Source organism: Herpailurus yagouaroundi, unplaced genomic scaffold, assembly GCF_014898765.1.
Source record: "Herpailurus yagouaroundi ecotype Mexico unplaced genomic scaffold, PumYag 28, whole genome shotgun sequence".
Classification (NCBI taxonomy): domain Eukaryota; kingdom Metazoa; phylum Chordata; class Mammalia; order Carnivora; family Felidae; genus Herpailurus; species Herpailurus yagouaroundi.
The window spans coordinates 154139883-154166705 of NW_024412376.1; the positions used below are offsets into that span (position 1 = coordinate 154139883).

Below are 26823 nucleotides of genomic sequence, written 5' to 3' on the forward strand. Positions count from 1 at the left end.
CTCTCTGTTTCTGCTTTTTCTTGCATATTGTTGAAATCATACAGTTCTTACTGCTGTTTTTGGTTTGACCCCACACATAAAGGAATAATTTTCACATGATTTTCTTGTAGATGTTACCTGTTATATTACTGATACGTTATTTTAGTGGTTATATCTATTTCTGTAAGGAGGTTCTGGGCTATTCAAATAAGTACACCATCAGCTACCATGCAAACAATATTTATATTTGTAACTACTACCCACAGACAAAATGTAATTGAAAGTGAAAAAAATATAGCCATTAGAAAAATATTTTTCAAATGTTATCTTTAAGATATACTTAGAGCTACAAATCCAAATTTTATTGCATTTGTATATCTTTTAGCAATGCACACTGTTGTGATCAAGAGAAGGCTAATTTCATTAAACTTAAGAAAAAAATACCTGATTATTATAAGTCTAGGTGAATCCAACTCAAAAATGGGGTATTTTTCATTGTCCATGAAACCACTTAAAGCCCTGGGGCTTATTTTGATGTGTATCTAACATAAGGCTGAATAGTCTCCTAGCACTTTCTCTTTCAGATTTCTAAGATTTCGGTAAAATAGCTTCCCTGGTGTACCTAGGAAGACCCAACACGTGTAATTTATGTGAGAGACCATGAATTAATCCCATCCCTCTCCCTAGTGGACGAGTTTTCATGTAAAGTTTTCACTTGATATAATGGTGAGTGATAAAAATATTTAATTTCCAATTAATCTATAGCATAAGAATGTGGATTCTAACATGGACTAAAGTACTAAGCTGTGTTACCAAAAAGAGAGACTATCAACTCAAAGAACAAATCCTTAAACTAATTTAAGGTGTGTCACTCCCTGTATTAGCCAATAAGCATTAAGTAGAAAGCATTTTTCCAAAATGTAGGCTTTAGAATAGAACTTGGAATTCTCTCATTTTCAATCATCGATTTTATAAATCTAAAATTCTCCTCCCTGGGGTGCATAGGTGGCTCAGTCAGTTGAGCGTCCAACTTTGGCTCAAGTCATGATCTCACAGCTCGTGAGTTTGAGCCCCACGTCAGGCTCTGTGCTGACAGCTCAGAGCCTGGAACCTGCTTTGGATTCTGTGTCTCCCTCTCTCTCTGCCCCTAACCCACTTGCATTCTGTCTCTGTCTCTATCAAAAATAAATAAACATTAAAAAATATTTTTAATTAAAAAATAAATAAAACATAAAAATAAAAAATAAAAATAAAAAACATAATTCTCCTCCTTACTCATAGTAGAGGGTCATTTATCTATAAGATAACATGATTTAAGTCGGTTCTCCTCTGATCATGTGCACTGTGGCTGAATTACAGATCCAAGGTTATTTTTTAATCATTTGAAATGCTCTTAAATTCAGAGAATACGGTTGGAAGCAGATTAGGCTGAATTCTAGGAAAATCCTCTTCCTGGTACTTAATGAAAAGCAAGGTGAATCAAATTTCAGTTTGAGTATTGTAAACCAAAATATGCAAACCATATCTTGGCTTTCAAAAATCTTTGTTGGAAGAATCATAGTGTTCAAATTTGGAAAACCTGCTGAGTTTTCCCTATCTGGCATAAGTGGTCAATTTTGGCCTTTTTCCCAGGGAAATGTTGCACATAGGATTTGATAAAGGAGTTTCATATTGGGCTATTTCCCAAATGCTTAGAGAAGACATATTTCCATTCTAGACCAGAGAGGCCCAGAGAAAGAACAAGGAAAAAATTAACTGTGTTCTGAACAATCAGGATAAAATCAGGAAATATAAACTGAACAAGATCGCATCATTCTGAACCACAAAAATTTGCTCAGTCCAAAATTCCATTTCTTTACCCAGAAACATGTGCATTATCCTTGAAAGATCCCCCAGAATCCCAGAGCGCATCCCTTCCTAACTCAACAAGCTCCCCTTAAGGTATTTTTTAAATTAACAACAATATGATTATTATAAATTGATTGAAAATAAATAAGAGCAATGCTTTGCTTAAAATCAGGAACATATTAAACCTCACCGCATGAGATATAATCCATGAGCACAATAATAAAACAAGTGAGTGGCATTATGTCAGAGACTTGCAGCTGTGAAAATTTCTGCCTCAGTACAGTATTCATTTTCTTCCCAGGTTCTTGGGGGAAAAAAACAAATATAGAGGGAATCTGATTAGAATGCACATTGCTCTGTAACATGGACTACAACTCAGTCTTTCTGTATCTAGTAAAACTCCCTTGACATTACAAACCTAACCATCAATATTAGACAAATTTCAATAAGCAAGCTTGACAAATTCCCCAAATCTTAAGATATCTTTAACATTGTCTTATCCTACTTTTGCCCCACATTACTGGTAGAGAGAGGACATAATTTCTCCAAGCTTACACAGCTAAGTGCAAGAGCCCTAAGTAGCATACCATTTCCCACATTGGTATAATCTTGAAGACAGTAGCACTAAACTGAAGATTTTCAGCAAATTCCTATTTCCAATTCACTCCTCAGTCCTCGGTCCTGTATTTCCAACTTCGTCATGAATGAACAATAAGCCCTCATCGTCAACATTTTCCAAAATTATTCATTTTCCCTTTCTCCCAAATAAAACTCTTTCTTCTCCCATTTTACCTCTGATAGTGGGTGATGTCAGCATTCATCCAATCTTCCAGTGGAACAACACAGAGGTTATCCTAACCTTTCATTTTTCCTTTATCTTGTATGATGATTTGCTTCTACCTCCTGCCCCTCTTGTTTCCCAAGTTTCTCATCAGACTGTTAGTCCTCTATCCAATCCAGAGCTGCTTCTGAGTTCAAGTCACCATTATTCTTACCTTTTAATTGAAAATAACTCCTAATTGAATTCTTGTCTCTGTTACTTCTTTGACCCATTAACTATTCAGCCCTGAAAGTGCTACTTTTAAAATATAAGTCTTATTGTGCCATTCCTTGGTCTGGAGTCTTCTATAGGGGCATTTCCTCATTACTTTTCTACAAATTTCTCCATCTCCATTCAATGATCCTAAAGAGGACATTAGGTTTCATATGAAACAACTAGCCCATTACTTGGCGAGGTCATTCTGATATTTTCCCGAAGCTCGTCCATAAAATACGTAAGTTTTGCTTTAAGAAAAGCAAATGAAAATGTATAAATTAAACAGTATAAGAGAGTTAAAGACACAAATGCATTGACTTTCCCAATTGTTTACCCTTATCTCATTAATAGGAGTTTTGTTTTATTTATTTTGTAATATGGGTTTTATTTGCATTTTTGTTTTATTTTTTGTTTTTTTTAATAATCCTAGAAATTATCTCCAAAACCATACATAGTGTTAATATATCTATTGCTGATTTTCAACTTGATACAGTATATCTTCCTAATATAAAATAAAATGGTTATGATTCAATTACCTCCTGTGGTGCTTTCTATATACCTGTTCTTCCCAAATTATGTCAAATTTTATTTCCAGTGTCCTATTCATTTATATAGATTTGCATACTTACTTAAATTTTGTGTTACAACCTATCAAATGAAGACATTTCTTTCCTTTTCATGATATTAGCTAATACAATGCCCCATGTACTTCTATGTTTTATTTACCACTACTTTTTCCATAAATGCTTCTGACATTTATTCTTTTTATTTTTATAAACCGAGTTCAATGAACAAATATTTATTGAACACATACCACACAATACAAGGATAACGGCACTTCATCGTGTTTTAAGTTGCTGCTAAACATCCTACAATTCACAGGACAGCCCCCCGCACTAAAGAATTATCTAACCCTAAATGCCAATAGTCAGATTCAGAAAAACTGCACTAAGGTCATATAACTTTCATATGATTTTATTTATTACAGTGAATCCATTTTCTTCAATGACTTCCTTAAACTTTTGATTTGCTGTTCTACTTTAGTTTATTCGTCTTCTAAGCCAACTGTACAGTTAAAAGCTGGATTTTTTAATTTTACTCAAGTTTTACATGATGTGTTTTGAATCCCATGTCTTCCTTCTTCCTGTATTTTGTCTTAAATTTGTTGGAGTGCATTCTAGAAAATCACTTTAGGAGGTTAGTGGTAAACTTTAGGAGTCCATGTATATCCAAATATGTGTCTAAGCTGCACTTGCCCTTGATATTTTGGCAAGGAATCACCTTTTCCTTTGGAACTTAGAATAACTTTTTCCCCCCACTGTCACATTCAGTTTTGCTGACGAAAAGTCAAATACCATTCTAATTCTCATTTCTTTGTGAGTAGCCAGCTTGTTGTTTTGTCTCTGTGTATTTTTGGAATCTTTTAAAATATCTTTTATACTTTGAGATTTCATGAGGGATGTGCCTAACTGTGAATTTCCATTCATCCTCCTCTGTCCTTGATGGACTCTTTTGTGCTGATGATGCACATCATAGTTCAGCTCTAGGAAGTTTCATCTTACTATTCCTTCCCTATTTTCCCCTTCATTTTACTATCCTAAGACAATCTGTCCAGCTCCTATTAGAAATCATATATTGAATCATATGCGCTCTAAAGCCAGGATGTCACTGAATCCCAATTATAGCTCTTATTACCTGAGTGACTCTGTACAAGTTACTTTACTTCTGTGGAGCTCAGTTCTTGAGTATGTAAAATGGAGACTACAATAGCACCTACTTCATAAGGTAATTGTAAGGATTGTGCTGGCATTCACTTAAACAAATTAAAAGCTTATCTGGCTCATAATGCCTTTAAAATTTTTTCTAACATTATTTCTATATGTTTAGTATACTATACTCTGCTATCTCTATAGGTCAATAAAAATACTTCTGGCCATTGCAAAATGACAATTATACAACTTTTCTCCTAGATAAGATTAGATAGCAATTAGCAAAAATAATACATATGTAATTTACTTATCAGTTCTGTGTTTCTATAAATACTAGACTGTCAATATGATCACAGATCCATTTAATTACTTCAGCTTTGCAAAACCATTCCAAAGATTGTGAAAAGAAGTTTTGGTGAATGAATCTCTCCACTAACAGATGCTACCAGTTGTTACATACATACATGTGTATACATACACATATATACAAAGAACAAAACCTCATACAACAATTCAACAGACCTTGACAATACCATTCCTTCTACGTCAACTCCATTAAGAAATATCGGACATTCCCTTTCCCCTTTTGACACTCATTTTTCTGAATACCGCCCCCCCCAACCCCGCCAATCTGAGGAAAGAGCATAGTCTTTGCATCAAAAGACTTAACTTCCCATCTTCTCTCCATCATGTGCTACCTGCAAAGTCTTAAATAAGGTACCTCCCAAGGTTTCAGTCTTCCTTTAGTTTCTGAAATGCAGTTAACCAAGTGGTGTAAATGAGATAGACAGTACATGGCATATAGTAAATATGCAAGCTAAATCTCTTCTTTTCTAACCCTGATTTCAAGCAAATTAACTAATGGGAGAAAGAATGAGGTGTAGAGAGTGATCACAGACTATAGCTGAACCTGCACATAAAATTCTCTAATTTGGTTCTACACCTGTATTTCATAAGTGACTATGGTATCATCATATATTTCACATCTCTCTCTTTATATTTCACTTTAACCAACACTAACATTTCTTTCAAGTTTCATTTTGTTGAACCTTAAATGCTCATTATAGACAAGGTATATGGAATGTTTACGTTCTCATGTCTAAGTTTCTATCACTTTCAACCTGTCAGGAATATTTATTTCTCCTAAGAATAACAGTACTGAAAACATAGGTTTTCTTCTTAAAAAGAACTACTATTTCGTTTCCTCAATGGGAATTCTTGATATTTTGGCACAAATATATGGAAAAAATAAAATCTAGTTGGGTGAGTCCCAAAAGGAGAAATATTTGACAGGCTTGTTCTGTTAATAGTAATTAACTTAAAATGCAAATTTTAACATCACTCTCTATATAATAAAATCTCTTTGGCTAACCTCAGAGTATTAAGTGATTACAATTTTAATGGAAAATTTCTGGCAAAATATTCACCATTGGCTTGTATAATGTCCCAAAGAAGGTCTTTTAATACCACCAAAGGGAGAAGGTTAAAGTCCATTGAAAGTGCCCTTCATTTTCCTGGAATGGTGCCTAGCTCTTGGAAAGCAATTTACAAAAGGCCTTTCTTTCTACTATAATCTTTTTTTTCCTTCCTGATGACTCTTTTATTTTAATGCTTATATAGAGTGCCAGATAGCCACTTAATGCAATGTTCTGGTGCATTAGGCAGTGTTCATGAATGAGTGAAAAGATCTAAGATATGGAGAATGTGAAGATTGGGAAGGACATGAAAAAATGAGCTAGTATCATTGCCAGTATCATTTATTAATATCAGCTGAAGAGATCATTGCTTTTGCAAAGGGAGGCACTGACCACCTCATTTGTTAAAAACAATTCCATTCAAAGTAACCACCAGTTAAGGAGGATGTTTTCCATCTTCTCCCCCTTTCTCTTTAACCTATACCCATATATCAGAGTCATCACAACCATTATAAAATTCCTTAGCTGCCGTCTCTGAAAACTGTCAAATTCCAGATTTTTTCAACTAATATTTTATTTAAAGGAGGTAGGACAAAAACATGTATAATCTCAGTTATTCAGCCCAGTGGTGGATTAGCTTCCTACTGCTTTACTGCTGCTGTAACAAAACAAAACAAAACAAAACAAAACAAAACAACACAAAACAAAAAAACTGTATTGGATTAAAAGCATACAAATTCGTTCTCCTAGTTTTAGAGGTCAGAAGTCTAAAATCAATGTGCTGGTGGGGCTCTGTTCCTTCTGTGAGATTCAGAGGAGAATCCATTTTCTTGTTGTTGCTGTTTTTGTTGTTATTTTATCTTCTAGAGGCTGTTTGCACTTCTTGATTCGTGCCCCTTTCCTCCATCTTACAATGGATCAATTCATCCTATGTTTCCATCATCCTCTCATCTTTTTCTTCTATGGTCAAATCTCCTTCCCCCCGCCTCCCTCTAATAAGGACATGTGTGATTACATTAGCCCCATCTAGATAGTCCAGGATAATCTTCATATCTCACAATTTCATCATCACAACTGCAAGGTCCCTTCTGCCATATAAGGTAACACCAGTTCCCAGAAGTGGGACGTGGACTTCTTTGGAGGACCATTATTCAGGTCACAAGTAGAAGTGAATATGCAGACTCCATGATGCATTCAGACAAGTTTCAAAAATTACATATTTGCCAGGTATTAGACCTACTTACATAGAAATATGAGAACCACTATACTATCTACAAGAATTTCCCATAAAGAAAAAGACTCATCAAAACTTGGGTAGCTCAGTTGGTTAAGTGTCCGACTTCGGCTCAGATCACGATCTCATGGTTCATGAGTTCAAACCCTGCCTCAGGCTCTCTGCTCTTAGCGCAGAGCCTGGAGCCTGCTTCAGATTCTGTGTCTCCCTCTCTCTCTCTGCCCACCCCCTGCCCCGTTCACACCCTGTCTCTCTCTCAAATATAAATAGACCGCAATTTTTTTTAAAGTATTAAGCGAGATGATTACAAAAGCATTTTAGAAATTAAGAATGGAAATAATAAGCCCAAAATAAAAATGCATACACTTGAAATGTAAAGATTTCAATATGATTCATATACTTATTACTTCAAAAGTTCCTTTTTTGTTGTTTTCACCCAAAGGGCTAAGGCTATTTGTAGTAATTGATATGTTTTAGCTGCTAAAATAAGTTATATGGCTTCCATAAAAATATTTAGATATTTTATAACTATTTGAGAATGCTTTTGGTAAGGTCCCTTTTGAGGAAATGTCTTAGATGGCTCGGGGCCCTATTTACAAATGTCTGGAAGGTCAAATGATATTTGTCATTCAGTCATATTTTTTTTTAATTTTTTTTTCAACATTTTTTATTTATTTTTGGGACAGAGAGAGACAGAGCATGAACGGGGGAGGGGCAGAGAGAGAGGGAGACACAGAATCGGAAACAGGCTCCAGGCTCCGAGCCATCCGCCCAGAGCCTGACGCAGGGCTCGAACTCACGGACCGCGAGATCGTGACCTGGCTGAAGTCGGACGCTTAACCAACTGCGCCACCCAGGCGCCCCAGTCATATTTTTTTTAAATGTAGTCATCTTAAGACCAAAACTGGATACTGTGATTGAGTTGAAAAAGTTCTGATTTCCAGGAGAGTTCTATGTTTAAGGCCACTGAAATGAATTTTCCAGATAAACTTGGAATTTAAAGGTCAAGGGAAAGAGTTCATAATGAATAAATTATCAAAAAAAGTGCTTCTGTTTTGTTTTTCACAAACCACATACCAAGTCAGGGTTTAAATGAATAGTATCCTAAAATGATAATGATGCCGATAACAATATTACTGGTTGGCATTTTATACATTCACATGCACAAACATACATACACATATATCCATGGAATTTTTTTTTAAATCTCCACATATAATACTGAATCTGGATATGGAAATAATGCCATAGATAAATGAAGTTCAGAGATAGCATATATAAAATTGCATACTAAATGCCAAGACCAGGGTAACCAAGATTATGTAGTCTTTTTATCTCCCACAGATCTAATTTGGAATACAAGTCTTTGCAATCTGATTCTAGCAATTACCTGGAATTGATACATATCGATATCATGAACCCTAAATTTGGGAGGAGCTTTAAGAAAAACAGCATATTTGTTGAAAAATGTAAATACCAAAAGATACAGGTTCAGGTCCAACTTCTGTTCTTAATAGCTGTAAATTCAAGAAAATTACTCACTTCTCCAAAAGTCAGTAATTTCTTTTTTTTTAATAATTAATTTATTTTTAAATTACATCCAGCTTAGTTAGCATGTAGTGCAATAATGATTTCAGGAGTAGATTCCAGTGATTCATCCCGTATGTATACTACCCAGTGCTCATCTCAGCAAGTGTCTTCCTTAATGCCACTTTTCTGTTTAGCCCAACCCCCCACCCACAGCCCTTCTAGCAACCTTCAGTTTATTCTCTGTATTTAAGAGTCTCTCATGTTTTCTCCCCTTCCCTGTTTTTATATTATTTTTGCTTCCCTTCCCTTATGTTTATCTGTTTTGTATCTCAAATTCCCCATATGAGTGAAGTCATATGATATTTGTCTTTCTCTGACTGACTTACTTCACTTAGCGTAATAACCTTTAGTTCTATCCACCTTGTTACAAATGGCAAGATTTCATTCTTTTTGATTGCTGAGTAATACTCATATTTACTCATAAATATATATATATATATATATATATATATATATATCCCAACCTCTTTATCCATTCATCTGTTGATGGACATTTGGGCTCTTTCCATACTTTGGCTATTGTCAAATCTGTAATTTCTGGGAGAGTTTTAAAACTTGACAATCGGTAGGAAAGAGGGAAACATATTAGCTAGTCCTTATATTCTTAGTTCAGAAGTCATATGCTCAAAGATGTAGAGTAACTCAAACATTCAACTGGAAACTAAGTAACTTTTTTCACCAGTCTGCATGCCTCAACTAAGACACTCCACACATCTACCAAAGTTGAGTTCATTTTACTAGCTCACACAGAATCCTCTGCATGTGTTATCATTATGCTACATATAAACCAGGCTCACTACTCTCATCTCAAGCAACTGGTGGCCATATAAGCAAGTCCAGGTGATGGTTTCCACAGTTCAATTTATACATCACATTGTACACATGATTTATTTTAAAGGTTATTTATCAGGTATGTGGTTTCTAGATACACAGGTACTTCTCCAGTTTTTGTTATTTTTAAGGTGGCTGTCTTGTCCCACCCCATGTAGAATTAACTACACCCACAGCATTAATACTTTCTATCTCTTCCTAGCCTCTCTCTACTCTCTCCTTGAACCTCTGTTCTAAGGAAAGACCACAGAAAAAAGGCTCCAGCTGAAGATGCAGATATCACCCAAAATCTCTTCTTCAGTTCATGGCAAACACTATGTATAAAAAGAATTGCAGACATTTTCTGGAAGAGATGAGCCTCTGAATGGATTTCTCTGGATGGAAATTTATTGTACCCAGTCTGTCAACAAAACTGACAAATTGATGCAGCTGGGAAAACTCAATTCTTTCTCTACTGACAATATATTACAGAGTCCAGGCATGGATTCATTTGTCTTTATTTCAAAGTTTCAAGCATATACTTTATTATAAGAACTGCACTACTCTGTATGTACATTTGTACATATGCAAATATGTAAGCATTTTTGCAAAACACAGGTCAATCGATTGACGGGTAAAAATTTTAATTATCTTTACAATAATTCAATTTCATTTTCAGGGCTTTCTGACAATGTTCTGGTTAGAGAACTATCGCATTATCAAAAGACATGTTGCTTTTTCAGTCCTAGAAAAAATACAACAGCTTGCTTCCCTTTGAGAGATACCATAATTTCACTTCAAAAAACTTATGATGAGTTAAAGTAACCTTGTCCAAAGCCACTATGATGTTCTTCTGAAGCTAGATATGGTAGTATTTATTCTACCATAAGAATAAGTTGGGAAGAAATGCATATTTAATCACTTTAACTGAGATGTACTACACTGGATGGTAATTTCAACCAAATATTTTAGATCATTATTAAAGGTCTTAAGATATCAGTTTTAATCACTGAGTGCATTTATCATCCTGGTTGTTTCAAACCATCAAAATTTAGACAAGAGAAGTCAGCTACCAACAAATCTCTTCTAGAAACAATAACTCTATGGTTCTTATGTATTTATTCCTATTTATAAGCTTACATTTCCAACAAAGCTTAAAGAAGAAAGAAAATTATTTTATTTTTTGATGAGTTCTAAATTACAAAATAATCCATTTCAGGTGTACATGTCTGGGGTTTGTGGTGATGTGAAACTAGATTTCAAGCTTTGCATGGTAATAGTGCCCTTTCCTATCAGCTGCCTTTGTTCCAGGTACAACAGCCTTCAGGACCGCCAACTTACCACATCAGGTAACAAGGCAGGAATTGTGGCAATTTACTGAGTCAATTTTGAGTGTTCCAGAGATCCTAAATAAGATTTGCTAGAACTGTAAATGTCTGTACTTTTGAATAAGTTCATGGTTCCTTGTCATCTTGTAACAGCTATCTTTGGTATAAACAACAGCCTCCAATTTCCCTAGAAATCACATTTTTGCATTTAACAAATCTTACAATATCCAAAATCCAAAATCTTCTTATAAAACTGAAACATTTGGAATATTTAGAATAAATTTATTCTAGCTACAAAATTGAACTTCTTAAATAAAACTCCACAGTGTCCATGTCAAAATTTAAATTGTTAGCTGGTAGTTTGTGGCAAAGATGATTAAGTAATGAAGCAAATTTGAAATTATATATTTCTCTGTTGAGATTATCATTATTTGTCTTACCCAAGGGAAATGACTTGAACTGGATGTCTGAAATACAACTTATTCAGGAATAGTTCTGTAAACATATTTAAATAAACTGTAGAGGTATTTTATAAAAGAGTATTTATACTAAAACATGGTATTTATTACTTCTTTTGTACTTCAAATCAGAAACACAACAGAAGAATTAACACAAATCTTCTAAGTTCTGTTCTGAGACAAACTATCTTAAATTTATTAACTTTGACACTCTCTTGTGTTACTTGAAGACATAGGATAAAAAATAAAAGGATATTTAGTTCCAAGATAATTCCTGGGCCACAACAATCAAAAACCATGGGCTCTCTTGAAACAATTTTTTAACCTTTTTCATCATCAGTATTGTGATCTTTCCCAAATATGCATGTAAGCAAGACTGGTATTAAATATAAGGAATCAACTATTTGATAAGAAGTCAAAATCTAATTTTGGGTTTAGCTGTGATTTCAGTTTCCAAGAGGCTCTCTTTCCCACTCAAACATCTCTCTAGTATGTTTATTCATTTTGATTTAAAGAAAGGAAAGGAAGAAGGGAGGGAAGGGCAGAGAGGTAAAAGAAGAAGGAAAGAAGGAAAAAAGTAAGGAAGCGAGGGAGGGAGGTTGGTTATATTCCACAATCCGAAATAAGGTTTAATACTCACTAAAAATTGATTATAAACGGTTGTTGTGTTTTTTACTGAAAGCAATTGCTTTTAAATATACAAAACTAACAAAAGAATATTGGTACAAGGCTTTCATGAGTTGTAATTGATGGCATTAAATATAGATATCACCTACCCAACAATTTTGTCTAGAATAAAGGCCCAAGGAAAGGAAAGATTCTTGAGATTCTTGATGAAATAGTAATAAAATTTATCATTAATTATTTTAAAAGAATTAATTAAAATAACCATTAGAAATCAGAATAAGACTATTGTATTTTTGCATAGGCATTTTTGCTTTTAATTTAGAAAACACTTGCTTATGGCTTGCCCTATGTCAGCCCAGTGGCCAGAACTGGCATTACATTCACTTTCAAGAATCTAGAATAGGAAGTCCATACTTCCAGCATAGCACAATTAGACATTTCTCTCGAGTGAGAATATTCACTGGAGCACATGCAGCACTGCTCAAACCTGTACAGCAGTTACCCTTTGTCCCCATTATGTACCAGTTAAAGTATAAGGGCAAAAATTCACGTGGGACAAGTATGGGAGTTACTTTGTCATAGAAGCATCTTTCTTCATAAAAGCCAAGATCTCATTTCAGCCCAAGGGTTCCCCCAAGAAATGCACTCAGTTAGAAGATTCACTTGTGCTCAGGGGAACCCAAGGCATGGTTCCCATCACATATTTATAATGCACCCAGGCCACTGCCATGTACCAAATCAGAAGTTGTCTTTACTATAAATGCTAATGATTCACTATTATCAGATTTCCAGGTAAACTAGCAAAAGGAGAAAGTGCTTTATTAATCAAAGGCTATAGAGCAAAATATGTGTAGCTATTTTCTGGTACTTGTTCTTAAAATCCTTTGCTATTGATTATGATTGTGTTTTTAAATCATAAAAATAACATATACTTACCTGCACTCAAAAGAACCCAATATGTACAATATGTACAATATCTGGGAAGTTAAATATATGGAAGCAAGAGAAAGAATAATATATCTATAACCCTACCAAATGGAAATACCACTGTTTATAATGGAAACCATTATTCTCACCATTTTCCAGCTTGTTACCATATTTTAGCTCAATATTACATCATAAATGATTTCTCTGACATTGCATCATGTAGAGATATGAAATCTGTTGATTCTTGTCAAGTTTCTAACATGTAGGTACTTGTCCACTATTTTCAATAAATATTTACAAAATTTCACAAAATATATTTGAGTCCTCTGTTTAATTTAGTTGTTTTTGTTTTGTTTTGTGGGGCTTGAACTCGGACCCTAAGATCAAGACCAGAGCTGAGATCAAGAATCAGATGCCTAACAGACTGAGCCACCCAGATGCCACCCCTGTGTTTAATTTTATTTTGAAATACATTAACACAAACTCTCTATATAAATGTATATATGTATACATGCATGTGTGCGTGTATTTATTTATTTATTTATTTACAAATTTTGGCTTAAAGACTGATATTGAATAGATTACCAGTGCACCCACCAAATAAAAAATCACCAATATATTTCAAGTCCACTGTGTATGCCTGATCTCAGTCTTCTTCCATGTAAGAGGTAACCTCTGTCATTAATTCTGTGTTTATTATTGTTTCTCCTTTTTATTGTCTTTGTCATATGTTTATATTCCCAAAAGAATGCATTGCTTAAGTTCTCATTGTTTTTGTTTTTAAAGTTTATTTTGAGAGAGAAGGGGGAGAGGGACAAAGAGAGAGGAGAGAGAGAATCCTAAGCAGGCTAAGTACTGTCAGAGTAGAGCTAGACGCAGGGCTAGATGTAACTAATTTGACCAGAGGAAAATCAAGAGTCCAAAGCTTAACTAACGAGCCACCCAGGCACCACAGGTTCGCATGTTCGAGCCACCCAGGCACCACAGGTTTGCATGTTTTAAACTTTATATTAAAAAATATATATTTTTTGCTTGCTTTCAGGACTTGCTTTCAGGATTGTCCTCCTGATTTTTGTATTCATCTTTGTTGATGTACGTGTCTAAATTCATTTGTTTTCACTCCTGTTTAGAATGAGTTGCATTATTTTAACATAATTTATTTATTTACTTTGTTGTCATGAGAATTTTTCCCCAGGCTTCTAGTTTTACAACTGATATTGCAAATAATGCTAAGCTACAAATATTTAAAAGAACTAAAAGTTTTTTTAAGTATTAAAAAGTATTTGCTTAGTGTTATTTTCAATTATTTTAGTTGCAAACTCCCACTTTCTTATGCCTTTTGTAATTGCCTTGCAGTTGGATTTTTTTAAGCCATTGCTCAATACACTTGTCTATTACCTGGAGATTACATTCATTTTGATTACTGATATATTTGGATTTAGTTCTATTTCCTGTTTTGCTTTCTACTTATCCTACACGCTCTATAATTCTTTATTTTTTGTCTTTTTGAGAAAGTATTTGACTAGATATTATTTTTTTCTCATGACTTTCTTCTCCCTTTATTAGATCAGAAAGTATTTCTTTTTTATTTCCTCATTTTCTCTCCAGATATCTTAATATGTCAATCTTTTAAGCAAAGATAACATTAATCAGTATCTTTACCCTGTTCCTCCTCAATATCTTTGACTATAGTCATCTTTTTTATTAAATTCATTCGACAAAGCAGTCTAGTATTCTTTCAAGTTATTAAGATGAAGAAGACATGGTCTGTAGCCTCTAAGAATAAACACTCTTGTTATAAGAGTTTTACAAAAATATCTTCCCTGTTCATGGAAGTAAGTGAAATGAGAGCATGGTGGAAAGTGTCATAGGGGAAGAGTAGTCCATCCACCCTGAAATACAAATATTCCTGCAGGACTTGATGATGGGCTTGGTTCCTGACAATGATGAGGAAAAAGGATACAAAAGAAAGTTGAGGAAGAGATATTTTAGTCCCCCCCCCATAAAATGCATAAGCATAAGCTCAGATGTCAAAAACTGCAATCTAGAAGAAAACTTCCCAGTGTATTAAAGGTGCTGAAGCAAAGAGAACAGATCAAGAAGTACTAGATTTTTCTAGAAGAAAGCAGAGAGGAAGTAAAGAGACTCCAGTAATTTAGAACACCTGATATATCCAGAGCACCTGGAAAACTAGAAAGGAAATTGCTAGGTCCAAGGTATAAATGATGTTAAAATTCTTGATATATTTCAGATAATTTTCATAACTATGTCTGCCATTCTCTTTGATGTTCCTCCTATTCCCTTACATCTCCCCCTTTAAAGCCAACTTTCCTGGATTGCATTTAAAATACCAGCCTTCCCTGATTTAGTATAGCATATTGAAACGAGTCTAAGTGAATTCAAAACTCCTCCCTTTTCCTAGGAATTTCTCCATCGTCATTCCCTGGAACAAGGAAGGGCAGCAGCCTGCCTTATAATGTGTGACTCTGAGACCAGGTCATGGCTGTGAAACTCAACAAATCATCCAACACTGTCTAAAACTACCATCTTCCCTCTCACAGAAATTTGGGGCTCAGATTAATGGTAATTTGTGTCAGACTCAAATTCTGTATGTACTTGGACCTATGACTTACACATTCATTAACGGTGGACTTGTCATATTATATACAATGTAGAAGAAGGGGAGTAGGGTAGGAAAGAATATCTATTTGGTGTAGACAGATATTTCGGAGAACTCAAGTCTAGTACCATAGCAAGGCTGGAAGGCCTAGGGAGCAGAAACTCAGAGAAACAGAGAAACTTGCCAGACTTAATCCCTTCCCAAGGCCATTATCAATCTATTCTCCATAGTGTAGCCAGATTAATCTCCCTAAAACTCAAATGTCTTTGTCATTTTCCTGCTTGGCAACTTGTTCATGATTCCCTGTCACCTACCTAGGATAAATGCCTGGCAAGTAATGTTATATAAAGTCCTTCCTATCTTTTTCTTCCTTATTTCCCAGCCTCAACCATCAAAGACACTCTCTGCACTCACTAAAGTCCAGTCATGCTGAATGTGCCATGTATTCTCTCACTTCTAGAGCATTACAGTTTCTGTTCTCTATGCACATTTATTCATGACATCAATTTCAGTGTACTTTTCAAGACTCTGCTCATGACCTCTCCTCCCAGAATCCTGTCCTTAGACACCAGACCGTGGTCTCAGAGAAGTCTGAAAATTTCCTTTAGGAGTTACCATATTACGCTTACATGTTTTATGTGTGTGTGCACACATGTTGAGCCTCTACTAGCCTATAAACATATGTGTAATACCAAATTTTACTGAATAGATGTAACTCATTCCAGGGTTTATGGCTCGATGGGGTGGAGCACTGCATGGTCTTTAGGAGACCATGTGAATCTTAAACTGAGCACTTTAAAGCAGTGCACAACCTGCATAACCATGCATTGTGGACCTATTGGTCTATTTTTCTCACACACAACTCAACCCCCCTTCGCCCCCCCAAAAGGAAGGTGATTTAGTTTTGTAAAAGTAAGACCTAGCAATAGTACCCAGTAAAAGCAGGGCTTCAGTTCATTTGCTGAATTACTGATGGGTGAAAATAAGATTATTATTTAGTCTATTATTTTTATTTAGCATGTCTTTGATTGCAAGTGAGTTTTTTGAAGTTGATAAAACATTTAATTACTTTCTTATGAATTATGGGACTTTTTCCTTTTTGATCCATATGAACTTTATGTATAAATGATATTAATGTTTAATGTGTCATATGTGTTGCATGTAGTGTTTGCTTCCAGTTTTCTATTTGAATTTGAATTTTATGATATTTTTACAAAATATTTCAAAAGCATCAAATCTCATATATCCTTTTGTGATTTTTCCCTTGCTTTTATGATGAGAGCGTCTTCTCATCCCATCTTACAGATTAAAGTACATTTATATCGGTTTCATCCTTTCTGCAACTATCTGGGGTTTGTTTTGTGGTGTGGTGTGACTTAAGACTTATAATTACTTTTGTTGGAGAAAAAATAATAACCAATTTGTTTCAGAGTCAAACTAAAAGGGAGAGTATTTGCTTGGCCATCTAACTGCACAGTGCAAGTGAAGAGTATCTTTCACTTTTTCAAAAGTATATTTTGAAGTCATAAAAATCACCATTGGCTGGACCCTGAGGCTATGTGTTCAAAAACCCAATGTGTTGTATGCTGTTACTGTTTCCATATTCTGTTAGCACTTTCATTTTCTGTTGTTATTGCTAGCACTTTTAAATAATTGAATAAAGTAAATTATCATGCTGCTTTGCAAGAAAAAGAGCTTATATGTGATGTCTGAGGTTGATCCAAGAGTTGGAAATTATATTTCAGTCCCTGCTCATGCCAAGATCACATATTTTAATCTAGAGACCATTTTGACTCCCAACACAGTGTTAACTGCTAATCCTTCTGAAATCAGGGGAAGGACATAATCTTCTAAATTCCACTGAAGAAAAAGTATTCCAGATAGGTCAAATGAACATAACCAAACTCAAGAACAAATATTTCAAAATTGTAAGTTTTATGTAGTTTTTGTGAACTAGTACATAGGAACTGGAGTCCACCATTAAAATGTTAGTGGCTACATTGGGCTGTTATTGTAAGCTATTAAGGAGCCACGTTCCACTGATCTGTGCTATAAGGTGTGTGCCTGACATCAGGTGTCAGGCAGATTGGACTTGCTGGTTTAAAATGGCTTCCTGGGTCATATGTGATGACTGGATCCTCCCTCCACCTGCTCCCTTATCCTCCAGCAGGCTAGCCCAGCTTGTCCACATGCTCAGTTCCAAGGGCATGAGCCTGGAAACTGTCAAGACCTCTTGGGGCATAGGCTTGAAACTGTCACAATGTCACATTTGTCACACCCTCCAGATCAAAGGTTTAACAGATACAAGGCATGGGGAAACTGAGCCCACCGCTAAATGGGCAGTATTGCAAAGAATGATGGCCATTTATGCAATTTCGCACAAAGAGATGTAGCTTTGTGTTTCATTCTGGGAATCTCTTCTTTGCAGGTGGGATGGAGCGAGGTCTTCAAGTGAAGCAGAAAGGATCTCATTATGACACTGGTGGGCTCTATCCCACACTCCCCTTGTTGACCTGTTCCTCCACTAAAAATAAAAAATCCTCTTTTACTGCATTTGTGTAAGGTGGATAACAAGAGTATATTCTTTAGTGAAACTGCAGTAAAACTTTTCATGGGCCTAAAAGCATTGTGTATAATGTGCCTTTTGGATAAATCAACGCTTATTGCAGGGGAAAGAAAGAAGAGACTTCTAAATCATCCTCATTTACTTTTTCACTAATCTACTTTCTGTCTTCATGAATTTGTCTATTCTGACATTTTGCATAAATGGACTCATACAATATGTAGTCTTTTTTATCTGGCTATTTTCATTTAGCAAAACACTTTCAAGGATCATCTTTTCATAGCATACATTAAGTACTTTATTCCTTTTTATAGCTAAATAATATCCCATTGTATAAATACACTGCATTTTGTTTATCCATTTAGTAGTTGATGGACATTTAGATTGTGTCTACTTTTTCCCTAATTTAAATTATACTTGTATAAGCATTCATGTAGAAGTTTTTGTGCAGACATGTTTTCAATTCTCTTGGAGATATATATAGAAATAGATATATATGCATAAACATATAGATCTATACACACACACAGAGATATATGTACACACCTTAGAATGGAATTGCGAAAGTGAAACACTATGTTTCACTGTTTTAAGAATTGCCATACTATTGTCCAAAGTAGCTGCACCATTTTATATTCCCACGTGTAGTTTATGTGGGTTCTGATTTCCTCACATCACTCATTATTATTATTCACCAGTACTTGTTATTATCTGACTTTTTTATTACAGCCATCCTTGTGGGTAAACTGTCTCACTGTGATTTTGATTTCCATTTCCCTGATGACTAACCAGGCCTACCCTCTTTTCATGTGCTTATTGCCATTTACAAATCTTCTTTGGAGAAATATCTATTTAAGTCCTTTTGACCTATTTAATTGGGTTATTTTTTTTTATAGTTGACTTGTAAAAGGTTTTTCGGTACATATTCTCTATATGAGTCCCTAACCAGATATATGATTTGCAAACATTTTCACCCATGTATAGGTTGTCTTTTCATCTTCTTGGTTGTGCCCTTCATAGCACAAAAGTATTTTAAATTTTAATTGAGTCCAATTTATCTATTTTTACTTCGGGTATAATATTTAAGAAACCATTGCCTAATTCAAAGTCAAAGGAAATCTTCAAAGGAAGATTTACTCCCATGTTTCCTTCTAGTTTCAGCTTTTACACTATGCCTTTGATTCATTTTGAGTTAATGTTTGTATATTGTATAAGGTGGGGGTCTAATGTTATTCTTTTGCACATAGATAGGTAGTTGTCTGGATCTGTTGGAAAAAACTGTTGTAAAAACTATTCTCTTTTTTTAAGTTGAAGTATAGTTGACGTGCAATGTTATTTTAGTTTCAGGTATGCAACATAGTGATTCCACAATTCTATACATTATGCTATGCTCCGCAGGGTATGTGTAGTTACCATCTGTCTCCATACAAAGCCATTATGATATTACTGACTGTATTTCCTGTGCTGTACTTTTCATCCTTGTGGCTTATTTATTTATAACTGGAAGTCTGTTCCTCTAAAATCTATTCTTTCTCCCAGTGTATTGTCTTGACACCCATGTCAAAAATCAATTGACTATGAGAGTTTATTTCTGGACTCTCAATTCTGTTCCATTGATACAAATCCTTATGCCAGTACCACACTGCACTGATTACTGTAGCTTTTTAATAAATTTTGAAATTTTAAAGTGTTAGTCCTCTGATTTTGTTTCCTTTTTACACAATTGTTTTGGCCATTCTGGGTCCATTTCCCTATGAATTTTAGAAAGCTGGTCAATTTCTGAAAAAACAAAAAGGGCAGCTAGATATTGATAGGAATGCCTTGAGTTTGCAGATTAATTTTGGGAGTATTATCACCTTAACAATATTAAATCTTTCATTCCATAAAAATAATGTCTTTCCACTTATTTAGATCATTTAAAATTTCTTTTAATGATATTGTATACTTCCCAATGTACAAGTCTTATACTTCTTTTGTTCTAGTTTATTTTTAATGAATGTATTGTTCTTGACATTATTGTAAATATTTTCTTAATTTCCCATAGTTTTAACCTTAGCTGCTATCTAGAATCAGTTACAATATCAAGACAACTTAGTAAGTATCTAATATATATATACTAACAACTTTTAAGCACAATGAAAATTTTGGCTTATGGAGGATACAAGGATTCAATAAATAAAGCATGAAATAATATGAAAAACATGTTGATCTCTGGCCCAAGTTCTTTGAACAGAGCTCCTAAAATCTTTACAATTTCCTACGTAATAGGAACACTAGGAACATCTTTTGTTCAGGTATTTGAACTTTGACCCTGGTTCCTGATACAAAGCTCCTAAATCCTTTAGAATGTCCTGCGTAATAGGAATATCTTTTGTCCTAATGAGGCAACTCTTAGTGGGCTCCCAAATGGTTTCAGGATGGGAGCTGGTCACCAGAATGACCAAGCCATGATTAGAAGCTTAGAACTTTCCATCCTACCTCCCACTTTCAGGGAGGGGAGTGGGACTGGACACTGAGCTGACTGACCATACACCTATGTGTTGAGGACCTCATAAAAAAATCCCAAAAGTACAGGGTTCAGAGAGCTTCCAGATTGGTGGACACATCCACGTGCTGCAACTCCATGGGGGCAGAATGTCTTGTGCTAGAGACACTTCCAGACTCACTCTGTGCATCTCTTCATCTGACTGTTCGTCTTTACCCTTTATTATTTCCTTTACAGTACACTGATAAACATAATTTAGTGTTTCCCTGAGTTCTGTGAGCCATTCTAACAAATTACTGAATCCAAGGAGGGGGTCATGGGAACCCCAAACTATAGAGAGTCAGTCAGAAGTACAAATGACAGCCTGAGACTTGCAACAGACTTCTGAATTGGCACAGTCTTGTGGGACTGAGCACTTAACTTGTGAGATCTGATGCTATCTCCCAGTACTAGACAGTATCAGAACTGAAATGAATCATAGGACACCCTACTTGGTGTCACAGAGTATTCACTGATGTGTAAAAAGCCCACACATCTGGTTTCAGCAGTATTGTGAGTATGAGTAAAAAAGAAACACAGGAATGGTTCCCCAAACTGTTGTAGGACACTCTTATGCCATATTAAATGGCAGAGTATCTGCTATATAATAAATGCTTGTGAATAGCAAATAAATGAATGACATAATGATGGCAGTGGTGATAACAATGTTTGCTTTACTTATTTTTTTATAATTTTTTAAATTAATTCATTTTGAGATAGAGTGAGAGCATGAGTGGGGGAGGGGTAGAGAGAGAGAGAATCCCAAGCAAGCCCTGCACTGTTAGTACAGAGCCTGATGCAGGGCTTGAACTCACGAACCATAATATCATGACTTGAGCTGAAATCATGAGTCAGATGCTTAACCAACTGAGCCACCCAGGCACTCTGATGTTTGCTTTAATCAAAGGCAGAATATGTAGCCTCTTAGTCTATTCATAACCCTACTTCCTAATTCCTGTCTCTCACTCTATACTCTAAGGATTCCAACTACTTATATCTCCTAGAATGTGCTATTTCACTCTCATATACATCAAAGAATATGCCTGGAACACTTTTATGTCCCCTGCCCAAAGCTCCCTATCTTTGCCTAACTCTTTCTTACCTCTCTAGTCTCAGCCCTGTCTAACTGCCACTTCCATTAAGAAGGCTTTCCCAACATTTTCAGGTTGGGTTAGGGGCCCTCCATGGGTCTCCCATGGTGACTCCCAATTATCCCTGTGGTGGCACCATCACATATCTCTTTGGTTGTCATGCCTACTAGGTTGTAAGCTCCTTGAGGTCTATCTTCACCATCCAGAACAAAGGCTGCTGCATACCAAGTGTTCAAAACATAATCAAACACAAATGAATAAAATTATCCAGAGCAGTCTGTGTCTCTAGGGTATTGGATTCAATCAACATTTCTCCCTCAATTTTCCTGTTTTCTTTGTTCTTCCATTACCTTTCTACAATTGTCTTACTCTTTATTTTAATTTTTTTGTCATGTGTCTATTGTCAAACATGGTCCTGGTTGAAAGCATCTTGAAAGATTCCCTCTAACCTTAAAATGGTCATAAAACCAACTAATTGGTACATAAAACCATGATGAGACAACTCTGAAGATGGATGCAAATCACATTTCCAGACCCATTGCCTATTCCCACAATACCCACACACCAACTGGGGTTGAAATCATATCATGCATTTGAAGAGATAATTTTTGACTCACTGGATGTGGTAGTATTTTGGTATGTTAAAACTATGTATAAAATCACTATGTTTTCAAATCAGTCTATTGTTTCACTCTATTCTCTTCCTTTCACCAACATGTTCTCTGTATTGCACATCTGACCTAAGGTTTACTGACCATGAGATGTTAGGCATGTCATTTTACTTCTCTGACTCCTGGCAATGATATGTGAACACTAACACCCATTTCTCATGTCATATGGAAGGAATGAAATCTAAAAAGTCATGTAAGCCGTCATACCCTATTCCTGGCATATTGAATATGTACAATGATTTCCTTCTCTATCCACCCATCTTCCTACACAGACACAACTATGGTCTTCAGATAAACGCCTAGATAGAAACCTTATTTTTTAGTAAGCATGTGATTGATGGTCACTTTGAACCATTTATCAATAAAAAAAATAATAATAATAAACATACTATGAGGAAAACAAAATAAATTGATTTCTTACATTCCTTTTCTTTGTTATTTTTATAAATGTTATTTAAATCTAAGAAATTATTATACTCTTTTGGGATTGGCTCTGGTTACTCCTCAATATATGTACCTCCTTTTAGAATGTCAGTGTTGTTCATGGACACTACCGTATTTTGCTCAGAGTTGAGTATTTTCCAAAACCCTGCAACCCATTTCCCCTATAAATTATTCTTATTAATGTTCCCATACTAAAATGCCTACATATTGCATTTTTTTTTTAGTGCAGGGGGTGATTTCAATATTTCAAAGACCCCTATAAATCAAACATAGTGTTGTAAAAACCAAGCAATTTGGCTGGAAAAGCAAAGACATGGTTCCTGTCTGACATTTGCATCAGAAAGTCAGCCAAGCTTCTGAGTGCATTAGTCCATGGAAACAAGAGTCCTCTTATGATAAACAAGCGCTCTGGGAGACAGGGTATTATCACAAAGAGGATTATTTATGCTAGTTCGAGAAACAAGAAAAGGGGAAAAATGTAATCCCCTTCAGATCTTGAGGCTGCTGATCAAATAAAAATTTCAAAGTAAAATTTTTGAAAATTGGCTCTGAGAGTGCTTATGGTTTTAGTCAGAAAATAAGTGGGCAGAGGGACCTGGGAATGGGAGAATATCGACAAATAGAAGAGCTAATGCTGAATTCTCTTGAAGCAGGATTTTAATTCTCTTAAATATCAGAAGCTACCCCAACTTCATTATAGACCTCATTGGAAATAAAACCATCTCTGTGGGAAAAAAAATAGACTTGTATATATTCATTCAGAAATGCACACTCATTTGGAAACACAGATATGAAGTCCAGACTAGAAAACATACCCTCAAAAAACACCCAAATATGCCCATTCACAAAATTTGCATATTGATTCTGAAGTCACAGATAGGCTTAGGGATGAAAAACAGGACCAAGGGTTTAGCCAAATCTGTAATGTTCAAGAGCATAAAGTGTCTTTAAAGTTAAAATGCCAAACAAAAATTAGTATCTTCTATTTTTTCTTTAACATGGTTCAAGAAAATTCTCATCTAGATTGGTCTCTGGTATTATTTTATTCAAGACAAAGAAAGTTTCTTCTAATATATACAACGGAGGCATGATTTTTACTTATATCATAAACATATAAAGCAATCTGGGTCTGTTCTGAAAAATAGATGAAAAAATGAGGGAAACAAAAAAACCAAGTCTTTCATACATACCAGGTTAAAAACTGACTGTGAAAACAACAACAACAAAAAAAACTGACTGTAGTGACTGTGGTCACCTGTGAGAAAGTCAGACTCATTTCAGAAACCATAGAATAACAGTATCAAACATGCAGAAATGATGCAGTTTGTCAGGCATGGCTTTAAATCCCAACTCTGTCTGCCATTTATAAGTTCTGTAGCACTGGAAAAGATGTTTAGCCTCTCTGTGCCTCATCCTCTGCATCTTTAAATGGAGGTAACAAATATTTAACTTTCAGACCTTTGTTAGTATTCCATAGTCTCTCGTTTTAGTTATAATGCCAGGTACATATTAAGGTACTCATTCAACATAATTATTATACATTAATATAAAAGTTGCTGAAAATAGTTCATAGATTACATTTAATTTAAATCAACTCTAACATAATCTAATTCAAGCTACATTAAATGAGTAACAAAAGATGTTTAAAAGAGATTAAGAATTTGAAAGCACAACCATATGACTAAAACACTCTTTTATTCCAAATGGCTGTTTATCAGTAAAATTCCTGGGATTTCAGGAGAAAGGGAGCCCTTGATGTGCAGCCACAATAAAACAGGTGAGCAGACCACAGTGCACAGGTTAGAGGTGACCTTATGGGAGACGACAGGTCTCCAGAAACAACAACATAGTGGTAAACAACAACATAGCGTCAAGTGGAAAATCCACCCCATCAAGCAGTTGTCTTCATTACTCAGCACCAAAAAAAAAAAAAAAAAAAAAAAAGGTCTGATGGATGTTTCCCAGTGAATTGGCCACCTGCTGTTGGTGCTCTTGTGTCCTAGGGACTCAGGTTTGAAGCAATCTTCCATTCTACGTCTCTGTAATCTTATATCCTAAGTTATATCCTAAAGGATAGGTGCAGCTTGATTATGAGATAAGAATATGGCAATTTAACAAGGGACAGTGGCTAAATGGAGGGGATCTAAGTTCAATACCAGAAGAGAATGGAGCTAATAAAGAACATGTTTGGAGCTATTAAGAGAATGCAATGGAAAGATTAATGTAGAACACTTAGCACATGAAGTTCTCAGGAAATTTTGGTAAATGTTTTTATAGAAAAGTGTACAATAGAATCAACTATTATTCTTAAACGAGCATATTAAATTATTACTTTAATATTATGTCTAACAAGAACTTCTGTCAACATGTCCAAGACTGAGATTAGGATCAAATGTCAGAGATCAAAAACATCGAAGACAACAAGACAATGAGACCCAAGAAGGGGATCAAGATAGTGACAGTAAATTACAATAGGTTATTACTAAGAACCTTTTGTTAGCCAAAGAATAGAAAGGGAGATGGCTTATGCCAGAGGAACAAGAATGGGACAAATATAATTCCTACAGCCCATTTCACATCCCTGTTCCTCATTTCAACTTTCAACTACTTGTGCCCCATGAGACCTTTGCTACCTGCAAATGAATATCTTTTCTTTTCCTAGGTCATTATATCATAACCATGTCCCACACGACCAAAACCTTGCTTTGTGACTTCAAAATGACAGCTGATAAATATGTTAAAACTGCCCATGTTGAGGAGATATTTTATTTTATTTTTAATGCTTATTTATTTACTTTTGAGAGAGAGCACAGGCAGGGGAGGGACGGGGGGGGGGGGGGAGATACAGAATACAAAGTAGGCTCCAGGCTCTGAGCTGTCAGTGCAGAGCCCAATGCGGGGCTTGAACTCCTGAACTGTGAGATCAGGACCTGAGCCAAAGTAGGAAGCTTAACCAACTGAGCCACCTAGGTGCCCCTTGAGGAGATATTTTACAAGTCTCTGCCCCACTTCTACACTCAGGATATAGATTTTTTTTCTCATAGTGTTTGTGGGAGGGGGAAAGCACAATTTATTATAGACTGAAATGTATTTCATCAAAATCCGTATGTTAAAGCTCTGACTCCCAATGTGACTGAATTTGGAGATAGGACATTTAACCTTAAATTAAATGAGCTCCTAATATAGAGATTTCAATCTCTCCCTGTCTCCCCCAACCCCCTGTGCAGGCACAGAAGGAAGCCCATGTGAGGACACAGTGAGAAGGTAGCCTTCTGCAACCCAAAAGAAAGGTCTCACCAGAGACCAGATACCAACTCTGCCATCGCCTTGCTATTGGACGTGAAGCCTCTAGCACTGTTAAAAAATAAATGTCTATGGTTGAAGCCATGCAGCCTGTGATATTCTGTTACTGGGGAGGAAGAAATTTTCCTCTGTCCAAGATTTTTTGTCTGGACTATTAAATTTGCATGAAACACATTACCAGGAGAAAATCAAATTTAGTGTCCTACGTATAAGGAATCCACAAAGACATGAAATTCCAAAGACAGGCAACAGGAGGCTTACCTGACATCCTGGGCCAAGGAGAGGAGTAGGAGTCTCAAAGAGGAGGAAGATCATTACCAGATCTGTAAGAGATGTCTGGAAAAAAAAAAAAAAAAAAGGCTGCCCTGTTATACAGTTAAGTTTCTTAGGTGAAAAGGAATCTCTGTTAATAGCTCTCTTTCTGATATAGGTTCTCCTTTACAATGTAAATTGAGGTAGCTGAAGGGGAAGTTAAAAGCTTTTCCTGAATTAGTTGGGTTTTGATTGCATTTTACTCAAAATAGTCTTCATGTCTAAATGATCCATATTGGGGCAGCCTACCCTTGGCCCCCACACATGTGTCACGGTAGCCCTTACACACTAATATATGTACAGCCTTATCCAAAGGACTGCATAAAGTGGTGGA

General features: G+C 35.4%; 1 long non-coding RNA gene across 1 annotated transcript in view; it reads right to left on the reverse strand.

Moving 5' to 3' along the window:
• Positions 1 to 26516, reverse strand: part of LOC121037763 (uncharacterized) — a 277844-nt gene extending 251328 nt beyond the window's left edge. The window contains exon 1 of the long non-coding RNA XR_005793961.1: positions 26439 to 26516. This is a non-coding gene — a long non-coding RNA (uncharacterized LOC121037763). The remainder of the gene's footprint in view (positions 1 to 26438) is intronic.
• Positions 26517 to 26823: the final 307 nt, after the last annotated feature.